This window comes from Diabrotica undecimpunctata, chromosome 4, assembly GCF_040954645.1.
Source record: "Diabrotica undecimpunctata isolate CICGRU chromosome 4, icDiaUnde3, whole genome shotgun sequence".
Classification (NCBI taxonomy): domain Eukaryota; kingdom Metazoa; phylum Arthropoda; class Insecta; order Coleoptera; family Chrysomelidae; genus Diabrotica; species Diabrotica undecimpunctata.
The window spans coordinates 159768431-159784245 of NC_092806.1; the positions used below are offsets into that span (position 1 = coordinate 159768431).

The window sequence follows — 15815 nt, forward strand, 5'->3', positions numbered from 1 at the left end:
TGTTTCTATCGACCACGTGACCTTCTCATTGGATTTAGGTCACGTGGTCGATAAATCTAGCAAATTAAAAAGAGACGCAGGGACTGCTTTGCGTCAGTTTCCTTGTCGCACTGAGCGAACGGGCTGATATTGCAAGGATCAGTCTATCTTATATTATTTGTCTATGAATTTAAAATATTCTTTTTTGAAACCGATTTCCGGAGTGGAAATCAAATCGAATGTAATTGTCATTAGGTACAATCAATTTGTGGCTTAATCCCATATGAACATAATATTTATCATTCCCATGAGTTTTAGCTTTCGAGCCATAAACAATATTTATAGCAATTTTTTTCTCTTTTCAGATAGTTGTTAATTCGTTGATTTCTTCTGCTTATCACATCTGGTAAGTGTTTAAAACTTTCTATTGCATATTAATATATCAATAAAATATTCTTTACAAATTTAAGGCGTGTGCATTGTATAATTTACTTTACATAAACAAAGAAATAGTTTCTCAAAATTATAATGTTGTACAAGATGTTTCGAAAATATAAAACATTATTTACTTCTTTAAATATATAATTTTGCATTGATTGTAAAATAATTTTAAATGCTCCGATGAAAATATTCTATGGACCCTGTTCTGCAACAATGGTGTAAGCCACCGGCATGTTGTTCTGAGATAATTAGCTTTTTGTATTTCGTTATCATAGAAAATTCCCTTGCTGAGATATTTTTCTTTAAATATGTTTTACTCTTTTACAATAATACATATAAACGGAAAATATCGAAATAAACGAATAACCTTTAATTTTTGGTATAAAAAAACAATAAAAACTGGGTTACATGATTGTTGCAAAATTGAGTAAGTGATCATAGTTAATTGTGTCAAAATAGTTTATAATACAATTTAATACAAAAGATAATCAGAAAGCATTTTTATAGAGAAAAAGTAGATACAGTTATTTTTATTATTCATATACAACGTCAAATTGCTCTTCATTAATAGTAAAATCTGGCATCTGTCCATGTACTTCTACATCGTCTATGAAATTTTCACTTCCGACTTTATCTAAGAAATTATAAAAGCCTTTTGCATCTGTAGGTACCAAATCCAAGATGTCTTTCAGGTCTTTTATTTTTTCAGCAGAAAGCTGTCTACCATTTGGCCACACTGGAGGCAGTTCTCTGTTTCCAAGTAAAGGTTTCCCTTTCCTGCCTTTTCGATGTTTACTGCTGAAAAAGAAGGATCTCTAACGTGATTTTTCATGTACAAAATAGTGGGTTCATGCTTGTTCATTCTTATAACGTGGGTTTTTATCCAATTAATACGTTGTTTATTATTTGAGTCGATCTTGCGATTTGTAATCGACCTCTCTAACTCCTTAACTGATACAATATCATTAGTTGCGATACGGTTTATGATAAACTTTTGTTTTCTTCGACAGGATTTCATGATGATCATGTAGTCAGTATCTGAGTATACTCTCTGTTGTGCTTTTAGGGAGTATTCGACGTCCAAAATGTTGGTCGTTGGGTAAAAAACTGTGCCCAGAAAGTAAAAATTTTAATGAAATCGTTTCGAGGGAGGTATGATTCTGTAGTACATGAATAAACATTAAAACAAGCTTAATACTTCGATTTTGACCTCCACATGAATCGGACCACAATATAAGTTTTTTAATGGGGGCATGTACATGTTCGTTAATGTATTTACAAGCACGAACCAACCTCTTGTGTGCCTCTGCCAGCTTCGTGTTCTATTATTAAAAACACCTTTTCCTGTACTACCAACATTTATACCGAGATTAAACAGATTGAGTTGCCTTTTATAATAAACGGTTCCAGTCGGCAACTTAAGTGTGGGGAGAGTTTTTTGTAGATCAAAAGTCAACGTCTCCAATGTGTCATCTTGTTTTGCAGCTTTTAGATAATCGTTCATTTGTTGTCTCAGCTCTTCCACGATGTCAAGATGTCTCTTGTGATCTGCTTCCAGGTCTGCTCTTTCTTCATCTTGTTGTGTACTACGAATTTTGGCAGCGTATATATCGCACATGCGGCAAGTATAAAATAATTGATTTACTTTTTCTGCCAGTGCAAATACTGATATTAATGAAAAACATTTTGAGAAGTGATGTTTAATTTATTTTTACAGAATTTTTTGTTTAATTTACTTTTTGCAAACCCTACGGATTAATAGTTTAAAAAATATTATAATGCATACCTTGTCTTTTACACGAACCACTTTATAAATGTATTTAAATACTACTAGTAGTTTAAACTACTCAGAAAACTGCAACGGACGTAAAACGTGTTCTGTTTTGAAAAAGAATTATTGTAGTTTATGTTGATACAATATATATACCCATTGAATATTTTTCAACAACAATGTAACCCGCACTGTGGATTACCTGGTTGTTGTAGATTTGTGCATTATCACTAGTTTGACGAATGTGGATTAGAACTTTGGTTAATAGATGTCGCTAAAGTACCAGATACGGCTTCTACCATTTTTGTTTTTTGTCAAACCAGTCGCAATAAACTTGTTGGCATGTATATCACATTTGTAAACAAATTGTGGGTTACACCATTGTTGCAGAACAGGGTCCCTATAAAACTCAATATTTCTTTGTAGGTTATCTACTGGCAGCAAAAATTAACTATAAAGAAAATATTTATTTTTTATTGCTACTAGAAACCAAAGACTAATCAAAATGCATATTTTGTAAACAAATTTAATTTAATAGGGTATTCTGTGAACACTATTTCGGTTTCAACAGGTCTGTGGTGCCGCACATGGTGCACAGGTAATTCCAAATTATTCGAAATTGACATTTTCTGCTCATTTAGGTAGCACGCGAGGTATAGTACAAATTCCTCGTTCATATGATTTTGCACCACTTGATTTTTTTTTCTGTAGCATAAAAAATGAAATTTGTATCGTCATGAATTCGAACTAGTTATCAACTTGTTAGAATTAAGGGAAACAACATTGCAACCGATTAAGGCCAGATGACGTCAACATTATGTACTCAATTTGGTCTTTGATTGACTAAGTTAAGTTGTGGGCCAATCATATAAACGCCAACAATACCACCCTAAGGCTCAGTACTGATAACCAAAATTCAAAAGCTCTTTAATCTATGCCTATGGAATCAAAATATCCCAACAAAGTGGAATAATTCAATAACTGTACTCTTACACAAGAAGGGAGATATAGCAGACCTGGAAAGATACAGACCAATCAGTCTCCTTAACCATCTTTATAAATTATACACCCGAATAATAACGAACAGATTAGAGACAAAGCTGGATTTTTACCAACCTCGGGAACAAGCTGGTTTCCGCCCTAATTACGGCACAAACGATCACCTGCAGTGCCTAAAAACCCTGATAGAAAAAACTAACGAATATAACCGTCCCTTGGCATTGATATTTGTAGACTTTAAAAAGACGTTTGATACAGTGGAATTACCGTCCATCTTAAGAGCACTACAAGATTGCAGGGTCGACCACAGATATTGTAATATAGTTAAAAATATATATGCCACAACAACCATAAGTCTACATTCAGCAACTAATAAAATAAAGATAAAAAGGGGAGTCAGGCAAGGTGATACCATGTCACCAAAGCTGTTCATTACCGTTCTTGAGTATGCATTTAAAAGACTAACATGGCAACAGAAAGGAATATCCATCGATCTTCTTAAAGTGCCTATCCGTTCCGGACGTTGGCGATCATCACGGCTATCTTCACTTTGCTTATTGCAGCGCGGAACAGTTCAGTGGTAGTCGTGTTATACCACTTTCGCAAATTTTGAATCCAGGAAATGCGTCTTCTTCCCGGTCCTCTCTTACCATTTACTTTCCCTTGGAGAATCAGCTGGAGGAGGCCGTAACGTTCTTGATTTCTCATTACATGACCTAGATATTCCAACTTTTTAGTTTTGACGGTCATGAGAATTTCACATTCTTTCCCCATTCTACGCAGGACCTCCACATTAGTAACTCTGTCAACCCAGGATATACGTAAGATGCGCCTATAACACCACATTTCGAAAGCTTCGAGCCGATTCATAGATGCAACAGTCAGTGTCCATGCTTCCATTCCGGAGAGCAGAACTGTGAATATGTAGCAGTTCAATAGACGGCATTTTGTTTTTAATGATGTCTCGACTGTTGAAAATAGTTCTCATTCTAACGAATGCTGCTTTTGCTTTTATTATTCGCTGTTTAATTTCTGTTGAGTGGTCCCATTGGCTATTTAAATTGGTGCCTAGATATGTATATTGCTCGACTCTTTCGATATTCTGTTGGTTGATTGTAAGTTGAGCGTTTAGTATTGGTTTTTTACTAATTGTCATAAATTTGGTTTTCTTTATGTTAAGAGCTAGTCCGTATCTGTTGCTGACTTCTGTTATGCGATTTGTTAATATCTGTAAGTCATTCAGATTATCCATCGATGGAGAAAGATTAAACCATCTACGTTTTGCGGACGATATCGTGCTTCTGTCAGATAATCTGGGAGAGATCAAAGACATGCTCCAAGAACTGAATTACATACTACAAGAAACTGGGCTGGAGATAAATTTCGAGAAAACCAAAATGATGACCAATATGGTTCCCAGCGAAGAGATACAGATCAATAATAACAAGGTAGAATTAATCGATAAATACACATACTTGGGTCATGAAATCAGAATAACCAGAGACAACCAAACCTGCGAGCAAAATAGACGAATCACGTTGGGATGGGCGGCATATGGAAGGACGAGAGACATTTTTAAAACAAATACCCCAATTCACCTGAAAAGGAAGGCATTTAACCAATGCATCTTACCAGTCTTGACCTACGGAGCAGAGACCCTAACTTTAACGAAAGCTACTGCCGAAAAACTGAGGGTAACACAAAGGCGAATGGAGAGATTAATGCTGGGCCTGACCTTGAAAGATCGGGTGAGAAATGAGGAGATACGCCGTCGAACTGGCGTAGACGATATTATACTGCGAATCAATAAACAAAAGTGGAGGTAGGCTGGACATGTTGCTAGAATGGAAGACGGAAGATGGACGAAGAGATTATTGGAGTGGAGACCAAGAGCCGACAAGCGAAGTCGAGGCAGACCACCCACCCGATGGACCGACGACCTAAGGCGAATGTAAACAAACTGGATTGCAGCAGCTAGAGATAGAGAGAACTGGAGACGTTTGGAGGAGGCCTATATCCAACAATGGATGTTAAAAAGGGGGCTGGATGATGATGAATACCACCCTAAACATTTATAGACCACCTATGACTATCAGTGTTAACACAATAGGGATTGCTTGATGCATAGCAATGAAAATTATGCCGATCGAGTTTTACCTGTCCTGAAATTAAATATTTTGAAAGGTTGTATGTTTGACAGCCAACGTAATTGATAACTGGACGAAGTGGAATGTTTTGTTTATATAGTTCGTGAAATCCGTAAATATTTGAAGCTGTCTCGTTGTGAACAATGCATTAATTAATGTTTATTTTTAAATTTAGGTCTGTGTATTTATTGTACCATTTATTATCATGTAAAAAGTGCAAAGAGTACCTATATATGTACCATATGTTACTAATACTAATGACATTAAATCTAGAATAAAATTAACTGTAATTAATTGCAAACCGATCATAGCAAGCAAGTGAAAGTTTTTAAAATTAATCTAATAAACAAAATAACTATAATCGCCGTTCATTATTAATTAATCAAAACAGCTATCATTAACGTACAGATATGGAGTATTAACGTAGAAATTTTTCAAGCGATTTTGTATAAATATTTCACCTATATTTAGAAAGTTTGTAATATAATGTATGATATATGTAGAAAGTGACAATGATGAAAGTCGAATGTAAAGTGCGCGTACAAGGGGATGTTTTAAAACCATTTAAAACCAACAGAGGACTGCGCCAGGGAGATGCGCTATCATGCACGCTGTTCAACCTAGCGTTAGAAAAAGTTATGAGAGATTCGGGAATAAACTTAAAAGGTACGATATATACCCGTAGTATACAAATAATGGCATACGCTGATGATATCGTCATAATTGGAAGAACCCAAAATGAAGCAGTGGAGGCTTTCACACGTATCAAAAATGCCGCAGAAAACATCGGACTTCTGATAAACATCCAGAAAATTAAATATATGTCGGCCATATCAAGAATTCAACAAAATAACTTAGAGGTGCAACACGAAACGATAGAAATGGTAGAAGAATTCTGCTACTTAGGATCACTGGTAGACTACAAAAATAACACATCCAACGAGATAAAAAAAGAATATGCGTGGCTAACCGCTGTTATTTTGGCCTGGGCCCTCAACTAAGAGCGAGAAGTATGTCAATAGCAACAAAGTGCAAACTTTATAAAACAATAATACGCCCACTGCTCACATACGGATCGGAAACATGGGCAATGACGACCCGAGATGAAGAGTTACTGCGAGTCTTTAAAAGAAAAGTATTAAGGACCATATAGGGCGGAGTAAACGAACAGGGTCTGTGGAGAAGGCGATATAACTTTGAACTCTATAGACTTTTTGGTGATGCAGATATTGTGAAGACCATCAAAATAAACCGCCTAAGGTGGGTGGGCCACGTTATGCGGATGGATGAGAGTGATCCCACTAAAATAACTATGCTAAACAGGCCGGTCGGAAGAAGAAGAAGGGGGCGACCTAAACTCAGATATCTGGACGATGTACAGGAAGATCTGAGGGAGATTGGAGTGAGGGGCTGGAGAAGACAGACACTCGATAGGGAAGGATGGAAGAATGTTTTGAAGCAGGCCAAGGCTCACGAAGGGCTGTAGCGCCAACTGATGATGATATGTAGAAAGTAAATGAATGTTGAAAATTTTTAACTGACGATTAGTTATTTTATTGGAGTGATATACATCATTCTCTGTAGCCGAAGTTGAACGCTAGACAGTACTTCTCGGTTGTAAAGTCACTGCGCGTTCATAGTCCAGAGAAATAAGTTTTTCCCGGAAATTTGAGGTATCTTAAGCCGGTTATCCAACGAGGCATGGAGTGGCAGTTTTTCTCGCACCAATTTTTCCAGTTCACACTCCGTGGAATAGGGAGATTTGGCGGTCGGCGCGGTGAATCCGTCATTTGTCGGTAAATTAACGCGGTTCAAAGGAGGTCGGACGTTGGTGCACAACAAGTATATACCCCATACGCAATGGCAATAGTCTTACTATATTTCTATTGCTTGTCAAATTTAACGTGATACTTGGCCGATTTGAAATTAGGCTCCACCCACGATGCGCATTCGACCACAACACAATTCGTCCTTATTATTTCTTGGCCCTTCGAAGTGCAAAGTACTTGTATAGTCTGCGACAAAGTTTTTTTTATTTTACTTATGTTTAAAGTTACTGTGTGTTGAAGAAATATCGTATTACAATAGATTTGACTTTTTAAATAATTATTGTTAAGTATTTTAAATTATAAACATGGATTTTCATTCAAAATTAGAAGGCAGTCTTGTCTGGACAAACGAAGGAGGTAATAGCAAATGCAATTATTTTTATGCAGAGAGAAGCGATGCAAAATCCGCATTTTAAAGATTTTAAAAAAGATCAAGAGCGTGCTTCCTTAGCAACGGGAGTAAGTATAGCCACTATAAAACGGATCTCTCGTGAAATGAAAAATACAGAAGAAGGTGCTTCTACATCATTCTCGACGCCCAACAAAAGAATGAGATCTGCTCCAAAATCCAACTTGGGCGATTTTGACAAAGGTTACTTCGGCGTATAATAATAAATTATTATGTCACGGAAAAACGAGTTCCTACATTGCGACATATAACAAAAAAAAATCAATGAAGACAATATTTATACAGGGTTGCATGAAACTTTGAGAAAAGTTATGAGAGATATGGGATTTCGATGGAAGAAAGCGAAGAATAACAGGAAAATCCTAATGGAAAAACCCGATATACAAGTGCTCCGGAGGAAGTTTCTCAGAAATATTAAACAATATAGGGAAGAAAATCGGCCCATAATGTACATGGATGAAACTTATATTCATTCCTGTCATACCCATGACAGATACTGGGAAGACAATACCACCGAAGGTTTGCACAAGCCAGCGTCCAAAGGCAAAGGCTAATTATTGTTCACGCCGGCGGCCAAATGGGGTTCATAAAAAACGCATGTTTGACATTTAAATCTGGTACAAAGTCTGGAGATTATCATAGCGAAATGAACTATAATAATTATAAAAAATGGATTCATGAAAAACTTATTCCTAATATACCAGCCCGTAGTGTATTAGTTATAGACAATGCATCATACCACAATGTCCAAGTGCAAAAATGTTCCACTATGGGGTGTAGAAAAGACGAAATGAAGGAATGGTTAACACACATATCTCTGTAGGAGCTGGGTTGTACGCTTGTGTGTGTGTGTTTTTATTTAAAATAAAAATTATTCTTAGGCTATTTTCTTGTGGCATAATAATGTAATTTACTATTTTTATTGGTGATAAGCCACAATTTTAGTTTAAAATAAGTTTATTTTGAAGTTTCGAGTTCCACTTTGGAAATCGTTAACTCAAAATACGAAATACCAATAAATTAAACAAATTTTGTTTTTGTTACTTGGTAAAAAAATTCTTCTAATAATTTTATTTTATCTGACTTATTCATATTGACAACTCAGTCACTATTTGAGATATATTTTATACGATATATTTCTACAAAATCTCCTTACGAAAATAAAATATTCGGGAAAGTTAATAAAGTTATACAGTTTAGTACCTAAATACCGGATGTTAACAGCCATCCCAACGGGGCTGATATTATTCTATTGTAAAGAAATAAACAACGGATTAAAATATTTATGACTTACTAAAATTTAGAACTACTAAATTTTCTTTTATTCTTATACAGTTTACTGTAATGCAAATGTAAAGCTTTCATCTCTGCCAATATTCTTCTTATAAAATTACAGAACGAGACATTTATAGAAGTGTTCGAAAAAACTTCCGCTTCAACATGACTGAATGGTCAATATTAATGAGTCAAATAAAATATAATTATTAGAAGAATTTTTTTACCAAGCAACAAAAACAAAATATTTTGTATTTTGAGAAAAATTTCCGAAGGAAAAATTGAAAAGTCAAAATAACACACAGTATACACATATCATAGAAGTTCCATTAATAAATAAGGTCACTCTCTGTAAACTTGTAGTACGGAGTGTACCAACGAGGCGAAGAGACCGAGCGCATTATGTATCTCTTTTCCTCCGAATGCGTTCTCACTTAATTTTCTGCGCAAGTGGACAAATTTGTCAAGTATCACCTTAAATTTGACAAGCTGTACGTACCAACCTTGAAACTCACCCCTCAACTCAGGATTGTTAATCCACGCGCAGTTGGATCGCGTTGAAAAAAATGAACGAATTTATTATCGATACCTTAAATCTTTTCATAGATTTTAAATCAGCCTATATTAGCTTGCTACGAAGTAAATTTTATTTGAGTTTTCTCAAAAATAATATTTTTTTGGTAATAATCTCCGGAATGGAAATCAAAACATCTAATTTTAGTTAGTTAAAAATGTAATTTTAATTACAATTACAATAATTGTGGCTTAATCCCCTGTAAACTTAATGTTTTCTGGCACATTTCTGCCATTAAAACTGTGCTGTCATACATTTCCAAATAGAATGTAATTCTTTTGAAACCTGTGTATATAGAAACTAAAAGAAAGAGTCAAAATATATAAGCACACTTTTATTTTCGTAAGAACGTACTCACCACAAACGAGTTCTACTAAGCCTAAACATAAAAAGTTTTACACCACAAAACTTGTAGTGAGAGGTTCTTGACAGCGTTTAATACAGACGTAAATTAGTTTGTATCAAATTCCAGCTGGTGAAACGATCCAATTTTTAATTTGGTATTCAGTTCACGAACTTGACCTCCATATTTGTATCGTAACAACTTAACTATTAACTGATTTAGATACTCAAACAGAAAAACGAGTTACAAAATCATTGTTCAATAAAGATGACATGAATAGCAGGTGGTCCCGTTTAGTTGAGTAACGAAAAGGAATGAGGTTGGGGCAAATGCATTTAGTGATAAATTAGGAGTCATTACAATGGTTTAATGGAAACGCCTAGTGAATGGTCCGAATTGCACAAAAACTGGGATACGTTTATTCTGTAATATGGAATTTTCAAATTTGATGCGTAATCTAATTAATAATAAAATGCTTCAGAATCTGAACTGTTATCTCCAATGTTAATTATTACAGGTTTAATAATAATATTACACATATTTTCTTTTCTAATAAACTGCTGTTCAATTAATTTTTTAGTATGTTCTACATTTTTTAATTGCTTCCTTCCACATACTCAAAACATGTTGATCTCTATATCCATCTCTGCCTTTATATGTATTATAGTAAGTCTTGCAATCTGCACATATTAATTCGATAGCATTAAAATCTGGATGATACAGTGGCAATCTAATCACTTCGTGTCCATATTCACGTATCAATTCATCTACAATATATATTATTATGATCTGCTTAAGTTTAATTTAAGATAAATTGAATTAAATTAAATTAAATTAGATTGAATTTCTCAGGGTTCTTTACTACAAACAAAAATATTTTACCTTCAATTCGTGGCTTCTAGTATTTTCTGGATGCTGGCTTTCTTTAGGATAGATAAGGAGAAAAAATATTATACAGATTGAACCAATTTAAAACGGAACATACAATTTAATATATGTCTGTTTGAACTGCATTTGAAATAGTGGACCAATATAAAACTTGGACAAAAATAAATCCATACCCAGTGATAGACATTGTATAAAATATCGTTCAACTATCTGTCTCCTTTAAAGGAAAGAGGAGCTTGCCTAATAGTCGGAGAGATAGAGCCGAAATTTTGAACTGATCAGTAATATGACATTTCTCTATTGGAATATATTCATTGTAACTGGGTTAAGACTTTGCCTTACAGGCGGACGCCCCTCGTGGTACAGGGGGTGGCTATACAGGGATGAAGTTGTCATTTTTTTCGGAAAAATTAACGATCGATAATATGGCTGAACATTTGCCCAGAGGTATATCATCTTGGTATAACTAGACGAAATCCCAAAGGGCGGACGCGAGACTGGATACATAAGGGGTGGCGGACAGGGGTGAAGTTGCAATTTTTTGGGGAAAAATTAAAGATAAGTAATATGTCCGCCATTTTCATGGCTTATTATTTAGCCCCTAAAAACTCTAAATCCAAAAAGACGGACAGCTGGGTTGGTACAGAGAGCCATAAAACGGGGTCAAATGTACCACTTACCTGTGCATTTTAGGTCTCGGTAACAATTTTCAAACTGATTTTATTATGATATTTTTATACCGATTGATTTGGAAATTTGTATGCTCACTTCTGTTACTATTCTGAAAAGCGTCAAATATAGTTTTCCTCAAAATTTTTCAAAAAAAATTCCGTAAATGAAAATTTTCGTAATTTTTTGAGGTAAAATCTAATTTGTAGAATCCTTTCGATTTTCTGTCAGTTATACCATGATTTTTTTCCAAAAATTTGCAAACGATTTTTCCGATAAGAAAAAAAAAATTATAAAAACTTCGTCATTTTTCTCACTCTCATTGATGTTATCACATTCATCATCTTCGTCACTTTCACTTTCAATAATATCACATTCATTATCTGCTTCATTTTCAATCACCACTTCTCGAACTGATTCTGGCATCTGAGGTCCACTAAACCATTTGAATTTATATGTTTCATCTTCAAACTCCCAACCATGTTCTTCAACAATCAATTCTGTTGGTACTTTTTTATGAGCATTTGTCCAAATATTTGAAATATAATGAGCTCGCAGTAGATGTTGATGTAATTCATCTTGAAATGGTGGTAAGCTTGAAGCATCGAAATTTTTTAGTTTTTTTTTAAGGCTCGTTCACATCATGCAACTTATACTGCCGGTTAAATAGTAAAAATCTGACATCGTTTACTTTTCTTTTTGGAATTGTTCTCGTCAGTCCTGTTCCATATAAGTGACTAAGCTTTCAAAAACTTCATTACAATCGAAGTCAGTTTCACCAAGTTGAATAAAAGTATCTCGATACTTATTACATTTAGCGCATGCGTCTAGAATTACTGATCTAAATGAACGCGCATCATTATTATTTTAATATTTTAAAATAATAATGATGCAAAATTAATGTCCAAACAGAATTTGTAAAATTATAATTAACTAATGAAAAAAAATTCAATCAATTTGAAAGTAAAAAAAATATTGAAAATATCTACAAAGTAAATTTCAAAACTTAAAAAATTGATAATTCCACTATTAAATTGATTTTTATTAATAATTATTTGTAAAATGTTAAAGGAATTCTACAAATTGAATTTTACCTATTGATAAATAGAAATAATATATTTTGTATTTGATTATTAATGTAATAATAAATCAAATTTTCCTTATATCTGAACAATCATTATTTATGCAATATAAATTTAAAAACCTTTTTATTGTAATAAAAAATAAGTAAAATTACTATTTGTTATACCAAAAATATTTAATAGTTAACATTATAAAATTACTTTAATTTAATAAAATATCAAATATCAAACATTTATTCAATTAAAAATTAATTCGTAAAATATTTGTATTTAAGAAAAAAATGTGATTTGTAAAGTAAATATGACTTTAGTTTGAAAAAAAAAACATTATCATAATATCATTTTAAAACTACAAAATATTCTATAAAAGATTCAGACGATGACGTAGAGGTTTATCAAATGTTTTAGAAAAGTTTTTCTAATTTTTTTTTTCTTATCGGAAAAATCGTTTGAAAAATTTGGGGAAAAAAATCATGGTATAACTTACAGAAAATTGAAAGGATTCTACAAATTAGATTTTACCTCAAAAAATTACGAAAATTTTCATTTACGGAAATTTTTTTGGAAAATTTTGAGGAAAACTTTACTTGACGCTTCTCAGAATAGTAACAGAAGTGAGCATACAAATTTTCAAATCAATCGGTATAAAAATATCATAATAAAATCAGTTTGAAAATTGTTACCGAGACCTAAAATGCGCAGGCAAGTGGTACATTTGACCCCGTTTTGTGGCTCTCTGTACCAACCCAGCTGTCCGTCTTTTTGGATTTAAAGTTTTTACGGGCTAAATAGTGAGCCATGGCGGACATATTACTTATCGTTAATTTTTCTCCAAAAAATTGCAACTTCACCCCTGTCCGCCACCCCTTATGTATCCACTCTCGCGTCCACCCTTTGGGATTTCGTCTAGTTATACCAAGATCTTACTCTGGGCAAATTTTCAGCCATATTATCGATCGTTAATTTTTCCGAAAAAAAATTCAACTTCATCCCTGTATAGCCACCCCCTGTACCACGAGGGACGTCCGCCTGTAAGGCAAAGTCTTAACCCAGTTACAATGAATATATTCCAATAGAGAAATGTCATATTACTGATCAGTTCAAAATTTCGGCTCTATCTCTTGGACTATAAGGAAGCGATAAGTGGTTTGACAGCATAATAACTGCTTGTTTAGTCTAGTTTTTTCAGTGATTCTAGGCAAACTATTTGGGTGGAGTTTTGACTTGTTCTTGAATGAGTTCCGAATCCAGCAGCCCGCTGAAGTATTGGATTTTTATAATATAATTATTTGACAACCTTTTGTTGGCCAACCACCTAGAGCGGAGTTGAGCCGAAATAATTTATGACCTTTTTAAAAAACACCATTTATTTTAATACATTTTACAAATTTTACAAATTGAAAAAAACCAAAAATAAAAAGTTAATAATTAGAAATATTTTGTTATGTAATATAATATGCTTCTCATAATTAAAGCTTTATAATAGTGCACATTTAAAAATTGTACATTTTGTACCCCTTGAACAGATCACAACGGTTCCAACGGTCCCCGATCCTTTTTTTCTAAATCAAAGTATGTACTCAATTAAATTTAAAACGGGTTCTTGTGCTTGTGAGGTAGAGTTTTTCCAGGCATAATCTAAAAAAATATTCTATAAAATATTTTCTTTATGTCATTTCTTTGACTTTTGCGGAAACTTAAACAAAACCTTTCCTTAACTGTCTGAATTAGGTTAACTTTATATGTAAATTAATGGTAAAATAAAATACACCTACCATAAAATTGCAAACTCCAATATAAAATTAGTTGTGAAAATAACTTAATTTCAACAAACCAAAAACGTTACAAATTGTACTTAAAATCTGAAAACCTCCCCAAGCATCATTTTTGTACCTATCTTTTCGATGTACTGAGTCTAGAGCGTTCATAAAAATAACATGCGTCTTCATTTAATAACAGCATTTAATAAGTTTTTAATGACGCACGGGTAAAGAACCGTGGACTCAACTGTATGCGCAAAAAATCTTAGAACAAGACCAGAAACGATACAACGATGAAGAAGAAAAAGTTAAGGGATAAAATTATTCTTCTGCTTTATTCAGTTTCCGTTGTGCAGTTCAAGAACAACTAATATAATATTATGCACAAACTACAAATTAATTTTAAACAATAAAACATCCAGTAGGCGTGTACGCATTTTTTAATACATCTCGCATTATAAAAAAGCATTCTTAAGTTCAAGATTAACGATAAAAATACTCATGGGAAGAACCTATGTGTGTCAAGAGTGCCACCCATTATATTTTTAATCTTGAAAAGAACAGAAAGATAGAAAACTCGATTTTTTAATAACTATAATTATGTAATTACGGACTACAATAAAACGATGCATTCCTGGGAGGCATCTGAGTGAAACTGGAGCAATTATGATCGTTAGAGTTTAAGAAAAAAATCGATACCTGATGGTCGATAGGATGAATTATAGGTTTGTGCGTGTTGTTGCTCGTTTTGCAGAATAACTTTCCTTCAAACTATCTAAATATTATGTAAGATATTGCATATACCAAAGAAACTATTATTATCGGTGTTCGGTTTTGATAATAGAGGTAAATATAGACTCTTAACCACAACTATCTGGTTACGAGAAGTTCCTGCTTGAGTTTTACAACATAAATAAGAATATGTTTATCGTCGAAAATTAATTTATTGATTACGCCACATTCATTCGATAAAAGAAGCCGATGATAAAACTTCTTTTATTTTACCTGGGTATTTGTATAATATTTTTGGACAAGCCGAGTTTAAGAGAGAATTAAAGCCGGCTATTTCGGCTTCGAAAAAAAAATAAGGGGGCAACAATTTGAAAATTAAACTAAATATATGAATATTTTGAAAGATCTCGCTTATATTACTTTTATTTATGATTTTTATCAAGGAATAATAAAGTTTGGGACTTGCTTTATCAAATTGAACTTGTAAGCAAGTAAAACGATTGTTTTATGCAAAAAAATGATATAGTAGGCAGTACAGTACACTAGTACGAAGTTTCATACTGTTTCCTGATTTTTAAAATGTAAGTAATAGTTATAAAATTTAATAAAGTAACTTTACTATTTATTTTATTATTCATATTTTAAATAAATTATATTATATTAAAATATTTCAATAAAATGTTTCCTCCTAACGCCACCTGCTAACGTATTAACAAAGCACACGTTGTTTACTTCTGACAGACTTCGATTTAACAATTACAAAAAATATACCTATCCCGCGGGTTTATTATTACACTTAGATGGGTTGAATCTCTTTTAGGAAGTTTTCTTCTCTATTTTCTCCCTCTCCCATGAGTGAATGGATCCCTTTTTTATTTAAAATCGACCGGTCGATCGCGATCGACTGTTTGGCCACC

General features: G+C 33.3%; 1 protein-coding gene across 1 annotated transcript in view; it reads left to right on the forward strand.

Annotated features, from left to right (window-relative positions):
* Positions 1-15815, forward strand: part of LOC140440346 (uncharacterized) — a 176143-nt gene that overhangs the window by 40720 nt on the left and 119608 nt on the right. The window contains exon 2 of the mRNA XM_072530795.1: positions 345-385. The gene's annotated coding sequence lies outside the window, so the exon portion shown is untranslated. The remainder of the gene's footprint in view (positions 1-344; positions 386-15815) is intronic.